The sequence below is a fragment of the Apus apus genome, chromosome 3 (assembly GCF_020740795.1).
Source record: "Apus apus isolate bApuApu2 chromosome 3, bApuApu2.pri.cur, whole genome shotgun sequence".
NCBI classification, from domain to species: Eukaryota; Metazoa; Chordata; class Aves; order Apodiformes; family Apodidae; genus Apus; species Apus apus.
The window spans coordinates 68,883,683-68,897,217 of NC_067284.1; the positions used below are offsets into that span (position 1 = coordinate 68,883,683).

At 40.1% G+C, this 13,535-nt stretch overlaps 1 protein-coding gene across 8 annotated transcripts in view; it reads right to left on the reverse strand.

Moving 5' to 3' along the window:
• TRERF1 (transcriptional regulating factor 1) overlaps positions 1-13,535 on the reverse strand; it is a 99,289-nt gene that overhangs the window by 34,018 nt on the left and 51,736 nt on the right. For 5 of the 8 annotated variants that reach the window (XM_051615914.1, XM_051615921.1, XM_051615919.1 and 2 more), the window contains one exon: positions 6,971-7,049. The exons of 2 other annotated variants lie outside the window; for them this stretch is intronic. The gene's annotated coding sequence lies outside the window, so the exon portion shown is untranslated. Of the gene's footprint in view, positions 1-6,970; positions 7,050-8,443; positions 8,468-13,535 lie in introns of those variants that run through there. One more of the 8 variants, XM_051615918.1, reaches the window with a different exon arrangement.

The window sequence follows — 13,535 nt, forward strand, 5'->3', positions numbered from 1 at the left end:
TTTCTTCTCCTTCATCATGCCAGAAGTCTCTCCTCTGGTACCTAGCCAGTCTCCTCTCCTCTGCCTCAGATCTCTTGCCTCTTCCCTTCTACCTATATCTCCTGCCACACAACCATTTCTTGTCCTCTCCTTAAATTCAGATAGCATACTGGCTGGCAGTACAAGCTTCACAGCCCCAGAGCTGCCTAAGAAACCATCATCTTCCTCTTCATGGCTCTCACATGCCCATTTCATGTTCGTCTCCTGGGAAGGACAGTGGATGCTCGTTCCTCATCCCCTTCTTTACAGCTTTCATAATTTCATGGATCTCTTCCATGTCAAGTACTTCCAGACAGAGGACGCCTAGTGGCTCTTCGTCACCCTGTACTTTGGATTTTAATTCTTCACAACATTTTGTGGATGGGGCCAGGTGAGAGGGAAGACAGGGAGGACCAGAGCTGCACACTGTTTTGAAGACAGGGGAGCACCATTGCATTTACGCAGCAGTGCTTTTATGCTTTCTGTTTTATTTTCTGTTCCTTCACTAATGAGTACTGACACAAATTTTATTATTACGCTGCCATTTTTACAGGATTATCACAAAGTCTCCTTCCAGAGCACTAACACCTGCTGGAGCACTCACCAGGGCATACACAGCGTTGTGTTCCCCTTCCTCCTCCTCCTCTTGAACACACTGCGTTCGTTTATCTACAAGCAATTTCCTCTGGCATTTTATCATCCAACCATTCAGCACAAACAGTTCTCCTGCAACACATTTCAGTCAGCCTTTCTTCTCCTTATTCTAAATACCCTAAGCCTACACTCTTGCAAAATTTCAGTTCTTTGCTTCAAACTGATGTGACCGAAACTGTTCAAACAAAATCATCTCCAAAAATTACATCAATAAACAACCCTGCTTCCCTGAAAAACCCTCAAACCATTCTGTCCCTTTGCAAAATTACTGGAAAACAGCCACTCTCCTAAATGAAATTTAGGAGAAATTCTCCAGTCACTAAAAAAAAAAAAAAAAATTAAAAAAAAATCTTCAAGCAGGCACTCCCCATAACAAGCTTTAGCCATAATTGTTCCACTTTGGCACAGTTGAGAACACTTTCACAACAAGATCCTTTCAAGAGCCCAACAACCTAATGCTTGGACCTCTCATGCCATGCTAACATCCCTGCCCTGAGCAGATGGAGCAGAAACTCTACAGCTCAGGGAACAGCACTACCAGACCTAAAACACCCAACCCAAAATAAATAAGTAGACAAACCTAAAAGTCTATCAGCTACTGCTTGGCTCCAGATCTGCGTGGAAGGTAGGAGGGGAAAAAAATACCCAGCCCACCCCTCTGCAGACAGACTCCTAGGCAGCACCAAGAATATTTTGAAAGACACAAGATATATAATAACTTTTCAACTGAATATTCATTTCTGAATTGAAAGGAAACATCTTAAGGGTGAGTGGGCGTAAGAAATGATTCCTCCTCGGCACTGCCGCGCTCTTTATTAAAGGCTGCGAATACCCACAAGAATTCAGCTTTGGCCTTCACACTGTACACTAACAAGCTTAGTTTACTGACATTCACAGAGCATATGGAGCTCTGCTTCAAATGATCGCTTTGAAAGGAACAATTAAATCAGACAACTGGAGATTGAATGACCAACAGAGCTAATTAAATTCTTAAGTCCTGTTTGTATATTTATTCAGATCTTTCTCACCACTGCTGAAAAGGGGAATGGGTTGGCTTGGTAGGTCGAGGGAACAAAAGTATGCTTTTTTTTTTACCCCCTCCATAGCTACAGATCTGTTTGGAACAAAACTTGAGACACAAAAATCAATGGAGCCAGTGGTGGAAATAATCTTATTATGACAGAAATATTCCATTTTCCCTAGCTTATATTTTAAATTGCTTTCTGATATACCAGGTTATTATTTTTTTTAGCCCCTTTGGTTCCTTACATAATTAAATGCCATCCAATACAGCTTTTACAATTACTTTTACCATTTTCAGAGGAACATTGACACTCAGCAGCTTTCCCAGCTTTCTGGGAGGAATTTATTCCCCACAAGTATTAGCTCTGCTGAGTATTTTCTTCTTCATTACATTAAAAGCTCTTAGCCATCCCTACAGAAATCTTTTTCCCTTGTATAGGCTTTTCTGTAGAGTATTTGTCAATCCTCAGTTTCTTTTCATAGTATTTTACATAGCCAGAAGTAGCACAGAAAAGGGGAAAGGATGACCCTTTTTAATACCACGGTGCCTTCAGCTTGCAGGCATGGGAGAATGGCTAAGCACAACTTATGGACATGTTTTTGTAACAAATTCAGATTTTGGATGTAATTCTTGTAAAAATAATAGCAAAGATCCTAAAGATGGTTGGTTTGTGGGTTTTTTCTAAATTTTGTGGACAACTGAGGGGGTAAGAGAAAACAAAAGAACACCCTAAGGAAAGGGCCTTTTATATAAATTAATGGTTAAAGCTTTATTTCTCACAAATTTGTCAGCTCATTTCTTAGCAATACAATAGGAAGGAGCTTCCAGACAGTGCACCAGGGAAGAAGCCTTCTCTATAGCAGACACAGTACAACATTATAGGATCTTCTGGCAATGAATTTTAAGTAGGAAACACTTTGAAGAAGATAATAAACTCACTTGTCATCTTACGTACCAGTTGACCAGATCACCCTTCAGAATTACTTCCAACTGAAAGCAATGTATGCCTGACCATTTCATACCATTTCATCTGTGTCACAGATAGAGCTTGAATTATTGTTCTAGGCAATTCAAGAACCAAAAGCTCTGCTGGCATTTTCCTCATGACACAACTAGTGTCCTGGCATGCTGCTTCACACAGAGGTCAAGAAACTGGGGGCTCTGCAAGAGGGAGTCCAACAATCATCTCTCATTTGAAGTCCAAATTTTGTCTCAGGTCACAGTGACCTGAATCTAGCATGAATTATGCATAATCGCCCTCCAAGCAAGTGGATCTGTGCCAACTGAACCTCATAAAAGTTTTGGTTGCTAGGAGGTAACCAGTGGACATACTCTAAAATCCTGTTTACTCAGAGCCATTGAGGTTCCCCTCTGGAATAATTTTTCACAGTCTGCTTACCGCCTTCTCCTTCTCTATTTGAGACACCAAACTTCTGGTAAGATCTGTGATTTCCCAGCTACTGTCATCTAGAGAAGTCTCTATGAATTATCTCTTTGAACAGTCTGCAAAAGACTTCCAACACCTTCAGAACAAGCTCAGATCTTTAAACAAACTAGGTAACATGCCTGGCATAAATCCTGCTCAAGTAAGTCTTGCATTCAGACACAGTGTTGTTCAGATGCCCACACATCAAGTTCTGAGTCAAACTCCACAAGCTGGCACAGCAGAGGGAATCCCTGTACCCCTTTATTGAGCTTGCCTTAGCTTTTCAGCCTGCTCTTTCCATCTCCCCTCTCTAAAAGACCGTTAACTCAAATGGATACACAGTATTTTTCATCAATTGTTTTATGTGCATATTAAGTTTCAGAGTGCGCTATCTGGAAATCTAGGCTGCTCCAGATTGTCCTTTGAAAAATTTACTCTATAATTCTCCTACCAGTTTGTCAGAGATGCATTTTTATCCTCTGATTTAGAAATATAAAAAAGGATTTTCCATGGTTATCTTAGCTAAGGTCAGACTTATTTATCTACTGCATTGTTTACATGTACTGTGAACCACCCAATGAAGAAAAGGAGAAATAAAAATAAAGACAACCTCCTTTTTTAGACCACACCCTTTCTGACACTGTTTCTACTTAGAGATCAGCTCAGTTTTGTTTTATGGAGGAAGACAGTTAGCAAATACAGACTTCAGTTATTCATCATTTACTGAGCCTATGGCATACAAGGCTCATTTATCATGAAGTCCTAGACTCAAGCTGAAATGCTAATTACAGACACAAAGAAAAGGTAATGTTATTTCAATAATTAGTAAGCAAGCAATTCTCAGAACAGTGTTATCTGTTTTATCACAGGATTCTGGAAAGAAGATGGTGGTGCCAACACACTCGTGGTTTCCCTTCTGTTCACTTTTTACTTACAGCAGATTTCAAGCCTCTCTGGAGTATCTACCCAAGAGATCTAGCTGGAAAAGTAATTTGTAACTTGGAGCAGTTACTGCAGCAGTAACTGGGAGCTAACCTTCTCACTGATGCATCCTTGGGAACTGGCTAAGGGACAGTGGCTATAAGCAACACGACCAGAGGATTGAAAAGTAATGCCATGAACCTCAGGTATTTTTAGTTCTGACTGTGGACTTCTTCATGACTGAAATATGGAACCGATAACACAATTTCTAACAGCCCTCATCACCACAAATAGCAGCAAACGTTACTTGGGGCTGTAGGAAGGGAGTGAAGAGGCATTCTGAGCTGATTTAAAAAACACAATTGAAACAGGAGGTAGAAAACAACTGCAACAGAAATGAAAGGTGAGAGACATCACAAATGTGCTGAGCAAGTCAGAAGCAAATGCAGCTCACAGAACAACAGTCAAACCTGAGCAGGCAGGGCTTCAGCCTCTCTTACCCAGTCAGCAGCAAAAGATCTCCTTAAAGCTTCAACACAGATGGACACGAGGGAAGGCAGAACATGCAGCCTATCAGAGGTACAAGTCTCCAAAAACCCCTCCCATAATGAAAAATATTCCCACTCAGAAGGCATAGTGGCATACTTCCATGTGAAGGCTGGTGTAAACACTGTGTGAATGGGAGGTGCTAAGCCTTACCCTTGCTTCCCTGCACTTACCTCCCATGGCACACCACTAGCATTCCTGTTAAGGAAACACCGTAACTCCTCTTGATAGAACATCATGGTTCTTAACTTTCTCTTTAGAGAGGTGGGGTTGTTGGGGAAGGGGGAAGAAGGAGCAGGGAGGAGGGCAGTTCTTGTTCATTGTTTGGTTGAGAGGTTTTTTTAACAGCTGTCCAAGTCATGCAAGAAAGGCATTTCTTAGAAATCAATTGAATGATGAGTTGAATGGTTATATGAAAATGGATACAATGTTACTGAAGAGAAAAACACAGAAAGACTTCTCTCAAAAAAGTATACAGGTGGCCTGCACTGCACCTGCTATCTGGGAGTCAGGACTCCCCCTTACCAACAGCAGGGCTGACAGTAGGCATATGGTGGCTGAAGCCAGCACAGAACTGGTGTGTTCCAAACCAGCCTTTCCCAAGACTGCACCCAAAGAAGGAAAGCATCAACTTGCATGAGTGTAACGTAGGTGCTCAAATAGCAGTCTTGTCTGACAAAGGTCTTGAGCAGAGACCTCATGGGGCAGACTACAGTATTATTAAAGGATTTTCTCTGATGTCTGTACAACCTTAAATTTGTTTCTTTAGCTTGCAATGGAGAATTCTTAATACCATGCTTCAGATAAAAGCTGATAAGAAGGCCAGATAATATATAATGAAGGTACTGCATATATGATTTGAAGTTGCCTCCAAATACTTCATGTATAAACATTTGTTTTCCTTCGGATGGCAAGAATCAGGCCAGAACAACAGTAATGTAATTTTGGCTTGTGCAAAACAATACTTTCATTTTTAATAAGCAATGGGCCTACCTAAAAAAAATATTATTTTTTTTTTAATCAAATTGTCATTATGAAACAGTCAGACACAAGCCTTCTGGATAGTAAGTAACTGCATGAGACAAAAGTTAATTGAAAGAGTACTGTTGTCTACCATGTTCTTAGCATCCCTGGACTGCAAATTTAAGCTACAAAAAACGTTGGTGTATGAAATGCTGTAACAGATAATATAAGAGCATGAATGTCTAAGGATTATATTTGAAAAGTGAAGAGTTGCAGTGAGGGTAGATTTTTTAAGTTTTATTTTTAAACTATTGATATCCCTGCTATAGATTTGATTTTCATTTTAGCTTTCCTACAGGGCATTGGCCTGAGGAAGTCCATGTTACAGAAAAACCTTAAGGCATTCTCCACCCTGTATTAATGTCTCTGATAAAGCAGAATTCACATAAGTCTATGTGGTCCCACACTGTCCTGTTGGTGTATTTTCCAGTTATCCCTAACTATCTCAAAAGCTGCACCTCTCTTTTCATCTTCTGCATATGAGTTTCATCCAGGTCTAGGGGCAAAAGTGAACTGAAATTCCTTTGCACACTGAAAGTTTCAGCTGTAATCTAATTAACTCCAGGTACTGAGTTCTGCAAGGCTGGAATGGTCTGAATGGACCACCTGTAACATTGCATTCCTTTGAGATCTCCTGCCCTTGACAGAAAGGGAGATGGAATAAAGTAATCTTCCATCACAAGGAGACCTATGAACAAATTATCAAACTTTCTCACATTTTCTGAAAATCTGCAAGTCTGAGCCATCACCCCCTAGAGACCTTCTCTTCAGCCAGCCCACTGACACACAGATTAACTAATGGTCTTTTCTTAAATACTAATTACTGTGGTTTTGCACAATGCAACAACTGTTGAAAACAGAGGAGTCCCAGTCTGGTGTGCCTTGCTTCTAGCCAGCTCCAGACTTCTTTTTTTGTTCCTTTTGGAGTGCTCTCCTTCCAGATGTAACCTATTGCAGGCCACTACTACATCAGGAGCTGATGATCAACTGAGACAGTCTTTCTGTGTTTGTATAAAAGGAAAAACATTTCTCTGGCACTCTTTGTGCAGAACTAAATGCAGGTAGTGCCGAGGCTGCTGGTGATGCCTGTCTCTGTTCAATAACAAATCAGGGTACATTTACAGACCACAGTCCTGGAGATCCAGCTGATAAATTACTGTATGTATCCTCATTTCCAACAGATATGCCTGATCCTATCAAAAGAAACTAAAGATGGGATTCTGATGATTTATTCAGTAGTCTGAATTATGAAGTCCTGAACTGAAAAACATTTCTTAACAGTAAAACATATATTACTAGTAATTTTCTCTGGAGAGCATAGGGACTACATAAGACATAAAATCTTGAGATGGACAGACCTTGTACGTCTCTAATTTGAGGCTTCTGATGAGTTTGTTGAAGATGACAAGATTTGGGAATGCTCGTAGGTCTTTCATCCTTTTCAAAACACAAAGAATAGTTAGTGTAGTCTGCACAACTTCTCCACTGGTAGCAGACATACAGCTTCACTCTACAATCTGTGATTGATCAGTTTTTACTTCTTCACAGGATTATACAGTCCATTTAACCTGGGCAAAAAATGGTAGCATAACTCTGAATATGGCTTTACTGCTCTGCTGTCCAAGGTATAGATCTTTCACACAAGCAAGAGACTGGCACATGTCATGTGCCCACAAGCACAGGACACCAAGCCAGCAGGAGGTTTCTGGTTTGTATTTCCTAAACACTTACAGATACTTTAAATCATAAATCACCTACTTTTTCCAGATGTCTTCTATTTCTCAGCTTCTCATATGCTTTTAACAACAAGATGACGCTCAATAGAAATAAAGTCTTTATCAAGACACTAGGCTCATTTCTATTTAAATTTTTGCTGTTTCGGCAAATGGACTGTCTCCTGAGAATTGGGTTAGTATCAGAAAGAACTTGAGAATGTCACAATTTCCAGTGGATTCATGTATTTTGGAAAGTCTTAAACTGAAGGATTTTAGATAAGATAGAAAATCCTAACACAACTCAGGCTTTATACTCCATTCCCATGACTAAAGGACCATCACAGATGTCAAGTTCTGGCCTCACAGGGCTTTTAGTATCTGCTTTGTCTCTAATAAGCAGGGGAAAGGAAAACTCTTCCTACTCCTGAATCTGGCAAAGTAGCAACACAGTATTTCTCCCCTTTCCCCCAGCTACTTTAAAAAAAAAAAAAGAAAAATCATCCATGTGAATCAAATAACTTGTCAAATGATTCATGACTGTCATATCTGAACAGAAAATTAAAAATTTTAAGTGCAGATGATTAGAGTGAAGTGCACGAGTATTATGAACTCTGAATCGTAAGAATGGATGACATACTGCATCTCCTTAACACTGGGAGAAAAAAAAATTACATCTATTTAGTGGCATAGCACCAGCCTTTGCAAAAAGGGTAAAAATAACATTCATTGCAAGAGGCAGGAATCCAACACGTTAGATAGTCTGTGATGAGAACTCTGTGAATAAAGTAGATAATATCAACTTAGTTAACTATAAAACCAACAAAATTGCCATTTACAGATAAAAATAATACCTACCCTTGTGTTTCCAAATTAACAACCAACTAGAATTACATGTATTTGCTGTTTTAAAATACCCACATACACAAGATGATCTGGATTTGCCCACTCTCTCAGACACATTTGGTTTAACATTTACAGAGTTTCAAAGAAAACACCCCACCCTCTTTTCTCTTGATTTGATGTTACATTTGGCACAAAACTTTCAAGTTCAGAGGAGATTTGGCTAGACAGCAGATGGAGTATTGCATTAAAACATCAGTGGCAAAATGTGCCCACCTTCCCAGACAAAAGCAACAAAGCATATCTCAGTAACACTGCCGGCAGATCACAAGATGCTCACAGGGATCCTTTCCCACAAATTATGTTTTCCTTACTCCTATGTAAGAGTGTTCTCCATAAGTGAATACTGTAATTTAAAAAAAAAATATAAAAAATTAAAATAAGGCAAGCAAAAAAGCAGCCTCAAGTATTCTTCCCAGCATTGTGCACTTATCTGGACAAGTGTACAGAAACACCAGAGAGGTAGGCACACCTGCAGAAGCCTATAAATGTTGAACAGCAGTCTGGAGCACTCGATTCAGTAAGAAGTGATTTTTTCAAATTAAGCATAACCAGGAGGAAGAGAAACTTCATGCACTTTATAAAAAAAAAAAAAAATAAATGTGGTAAAATAAAAAAGAGAAAAACCAGAGGTACTTTAATTCTAATGGTTCTGTGGTTCTCCTATATTTCAATTAGAAACCACTTTATTTACAGCTCTTGGCTCAGCAGCAGGCAATCCAACAAAAACATTTTTCATGGTGCAATTCCTAATGCAAATAAAAGTAAAGGTAACCCTACAATGGTTTGCTAACTCACATAATGAGACTGAAAACAAATGGTGCAAGTGAATTAATGATCATGTCAAATGCATTCAGAAAGACCACATGACTCAAATAATAAATTCTTTGACAAGTACATTTACCTCAAAGAAGTATCTAAAATAGCTCTTTTTTCCATAAACATTTCTCCTAAGATATCATTTAATTCGTAATTTAAACATACATTCAATCAAAATAGAAAGTTACATTCACCCTCTCCACCCTCAAAAACAAGAAGTAACCACCAGAAATAGGAATTTGTCTATTCTGCTCAGCAAGTCCACATTTACTGATCTCAGACAGAGCGAAGAACAGCCCTAAGAGGCAACACTGGGGCTTGCCCAGGCAGCCTCTTTTGCAGTACTTGACAGCTACAGTAGCATACAGAGGGGAACAGGAGGAGTGGAGAAGACAACTGGGAAAATAAATGTGTGGGAGAAACTAGCGTACACAAGCAAGCAACATGCAATTAAGGTCTCCCAACTATGGCTGAAATGTCTTGCTGAAACCAGGGCAGGTTCACCAAGGAATGGCCTTGCATGTTCGAGCAGCAAACCCCTCAAATTTGCTACTGAATTTAGTTTGGTGACAGGATTAAGACCCAGCCCCTCACAGACAGCATGATACACTCCTTGGATGACAACAGCACAGGTTGGAGTTACACTACCCACACCCTCCTCCCCCTCAGTTTATAGATTACTGCCATAAACCACCAACTCCAGTAATTAACAGTAGACCTGCTCAATTAGTAAAAGGGGTCACACCAACCTGCACCACATTTCTCCCACCCTTCCTTACAGTGGCGGCCTTGTACAGACTAAGCTCCCATTAGCCAGCTACAATACCTGTCCAAGTTGTTACTCTTTACTCAAAAATGTAACATCATGACAGAAAAATCCTACAGCAATTTTTCATTTCATTTTTAAAATGGAAAAAAAAAAAATTGTCTGGTTTAAACAGCACTTTTCCAAATGGTGCCAGATGCAAAATTTTCCATTTTTTCAAATTCACGAGGTTGCGTCAAACACCGACATGCTCTCAACTGCCTCATCCTCGCTGGCTTGTCAGTTCACTTAGAAAACAAAAACCTACAAGAACATTTTGGGCTTCAGTTCAACAGAACGTTACGAAGCAGTTTCTAGTATCACAGAAAATGCCTATCAACAGCTGTGAGCGGCACAGGAGGGATCTGCCTGTCAACAGTCGCTCAGACGCTAGCACGCGCTTCAGCGAAAGGAGTAAAGGATGCGCGGTACTTTCTGCCACCCATTTGAATACGGGCACTTTCAATCTGTATTTCATTTTTAACAGTGAGGAGATCCAGAAGCTGATACCGTATCTCACTCAATTCAGAAAGGCCTACTGCATTTAGAAAAGCAAGAATGCAGGTGTATATATATATATTTTGTTGTTGTTGTTGTTCCTTCAAGGCTGTAAAAAGTATTTTGCACTGCATAAACTATTTAAACAACACTGCAGACCAATACAGTGATTACCCCCCTCCAAAGATGTCCTACTTAACAGCTTTAGGTTCAACTGTGCAACTGATACCACTGCCAACTTGCATGGTTCATCTCTTCAGGTTTCCTACACAACCCATTAAAAAAGAAAGAAAGAAAATGAAAAAAAAAAAAAAAAGCTGGGGGGGGCAGGGCAGAGGGTGGGAGGAAAAGTTTCCAAAAAGAAGGTGACCCAGAGTGTTGAAATTCAGTAATACAGTTCCTGCCGAGCTGCCCTAAAAAAAAAAAACCCACAAAAACCCCCAAACAAACAAAACCGAAACACAAAAACAAACAAACAAACAAAGACGGCTCACTCTACTCATTGCAAAGGGGCCTAATGAAGTCAGGAGCCTAATGAAATTAGCTGATCTGGTCAGAAGCCTAAACCTAGTTCAATTCAAAAAATCCCATTATTGATACTGCTGTCTTTTGCAGTTTCTATCAAACTGCAACAGCAATAATTTCACAGAATCATAGAATTTTTTTAGTTGGAAGGGACCTTAAAGATCAAGTTCCAACTCCCCTGCATGGGCAGGGACACCTTCCACTAGAACAGGCTGCTCGGAGCCCCATCCAACCTGCCCTTGAACACCTCCAGAGATAGAGCCCCCACATCTCTGGGCAGCCTGTTCCAGTGTCTCACCACCCTTACACTGAAGAATTTATGCCTGATCTCTAACCTAAATCTCTCTTCTTTTAGCTTAAAACCATTACCCCTTGTCCTCTCACTGCAAGCTCTTGTAAAAAGCCCCTCCCCATCTTTCCTACAGGCCTCTTCAGGTACTGGAAGGCCACTATGAGGTCCCCCCAGAGCCTTCTCTTTTTCAGACTGAACAACCCCAACTTTCTCAGCCTGTTTCAGTTCAACCTTTTTTATAACTAATCGGTATGAGCTTTTTTATGGACCAGATGTCATTTGGTTTGTAGACAGGCTACAAAAAGCATTGCTAATGAAGATTCACAAGGTTACCAGAAAGCAAGCTGCAACAAGGCAGGTGCAACAGCACAAAACACAGAGGAGGGAAAACTTTCTGCACAGCAAGATAGCAAAGATCCAATACTTTTCTGCTGTTATGCTGGAGAATCATGAGAGACTCATCTCTGGAATTGTATTTAACACTAAAACACACCAAACCCACCCACCCAGCTGAAAATCTACCCCGCTGAAAACCCCTCAAACACGCAGAGCTGCCCACCCACACCAAGCCACCCTTAAGAGCCACCTAAACCAGAACGACCGCTCACCATACCCAAGTGCCGCTACTAGACCACCGCGGTAGCAAAAGCCAAAGGGCGCGTAGCCAGTGCCCAAGCTGCAGTTCCTGCACCACATACAAGCCACCAAGCAGGTGGCCTTTTCCACTGGACAGCACCGCAAGGAAGAAATTTTGTGAGAATCTCGACAGCCCTTAAAACTGCTGTCATGTGTCTGGAAAAAAAGAAGAAAAAAAAAAACCAACCCAACATCCTAACACACAGTACTGCTCCCAGAAAAACGGGATAGAGCATTCCTTATGTAAGTATGTATATTATTTAACACTCAAAACCAACAGTTCCATCACATCTATGCAAAACTAGAAATGGTAAGGAGCTGAGAGAAGGGAAAAAAAAAAATTCTCCACGGTTCTATATATCCATTTTGTTTATTTGCCTCAGGACAAGTCAAGGGCCCTCAAAACACTGCATAACAAGGACTACTATCTGTTTTCCTCCTTTCTTGTAGCACAAAGTGACTGATGCGAGTATAGTTCACACAGCATTTGCATCTGTTAGCTAGTATCTCCTAGGAAATTACCTTTTGGATGTGGGAAAAAGTGATTATAAAACACCTTAAAGGTGAGATAAACAAATGCATGCCATCATCTTCTCAGGCAAACAATTATTCCTGCTTTTGCAGCCATCTGAAGAAGTCTTGCTCTTCCTCAGATTAAAAAAACTACGTGCCACAGAGATGCACGCCTTGCTTCTGAGGTAGATGTGAAGGAGAAGGCCTAGGTGACAAAAATAACTTTCAAATAGATGTTAGTATATTCACATTGCAAAGAACATAAAAGGAGGCAGGAAGCAGGGGAGGGAAGTGTCTCTCTCTCATATCATATTTAAGTGACAGTACAAGTAGCAATGACTTTTTTTCCACTGAACTGCTCACAGATATGGGACTATTGCATAATCTTGCAATAATCTTGTAAATTTTGTTCACATTTTTTTCTGAACATTACAGAAATTCACAGAATTAAAAGCAAAAATCATGATTATTTTTTTTTTCAGTCATCACTCAAAAGAAACATGCAAAATAGAGCAAGTTTTCTTGTAAAAACAGCTTTGTCCTACTTTATGAACTAGTTATTCCTAACTGTAACCACCTCCCCTCACACAGAATATTATGTAGTGCTAAGAAGCTCCTGTAGTCTCTACAAATGAGCCGTGACAAACAAGGTGGTTTATGGCAAGGAGAAGTCCATACACACACACCAGAGTGCAACAGCTGGCTGATGGAAGTGGATGTGTTTGTCTACCCCAAGTCTAAACTCATCTGGGCAAGTAGCACTGGGAAAAGGCTCTCAAGGGAAGGGAGAAGAGGCACAACTTGAAACAGAACTGGGGAAAAAAAAAAAAAAGCCAAACACAAAAAAAGGAGGATGAAGGGAATGAATACATAAATTTTTCAGATTTCACCCTGGTAGAATCTTGGACTAACAAATTTCACTGACATTTCTGCAAACACAGGAATAAAAAAATCCCAAGAGATTCAATGCAAAAAGTTATTTAAAACATGCTCAAATTTCATTTGATAGTCAGCCTTTCAGTCAACCTATTTTCTGCACTTCAGCAAGGGCAACAGGGAAAAAACGATTTTAATCTTATAAAATAATATGGAGAAATGCATTTTCCATTTCAGAATGTTATTATTTTTAAGACCATATGAAAAATGTCCTTCAAGGATACTATCCCTTGTTGGCATCTTGGATGGACTGCATGCAAGCATGTGTTCAATAAGCAGGTAAT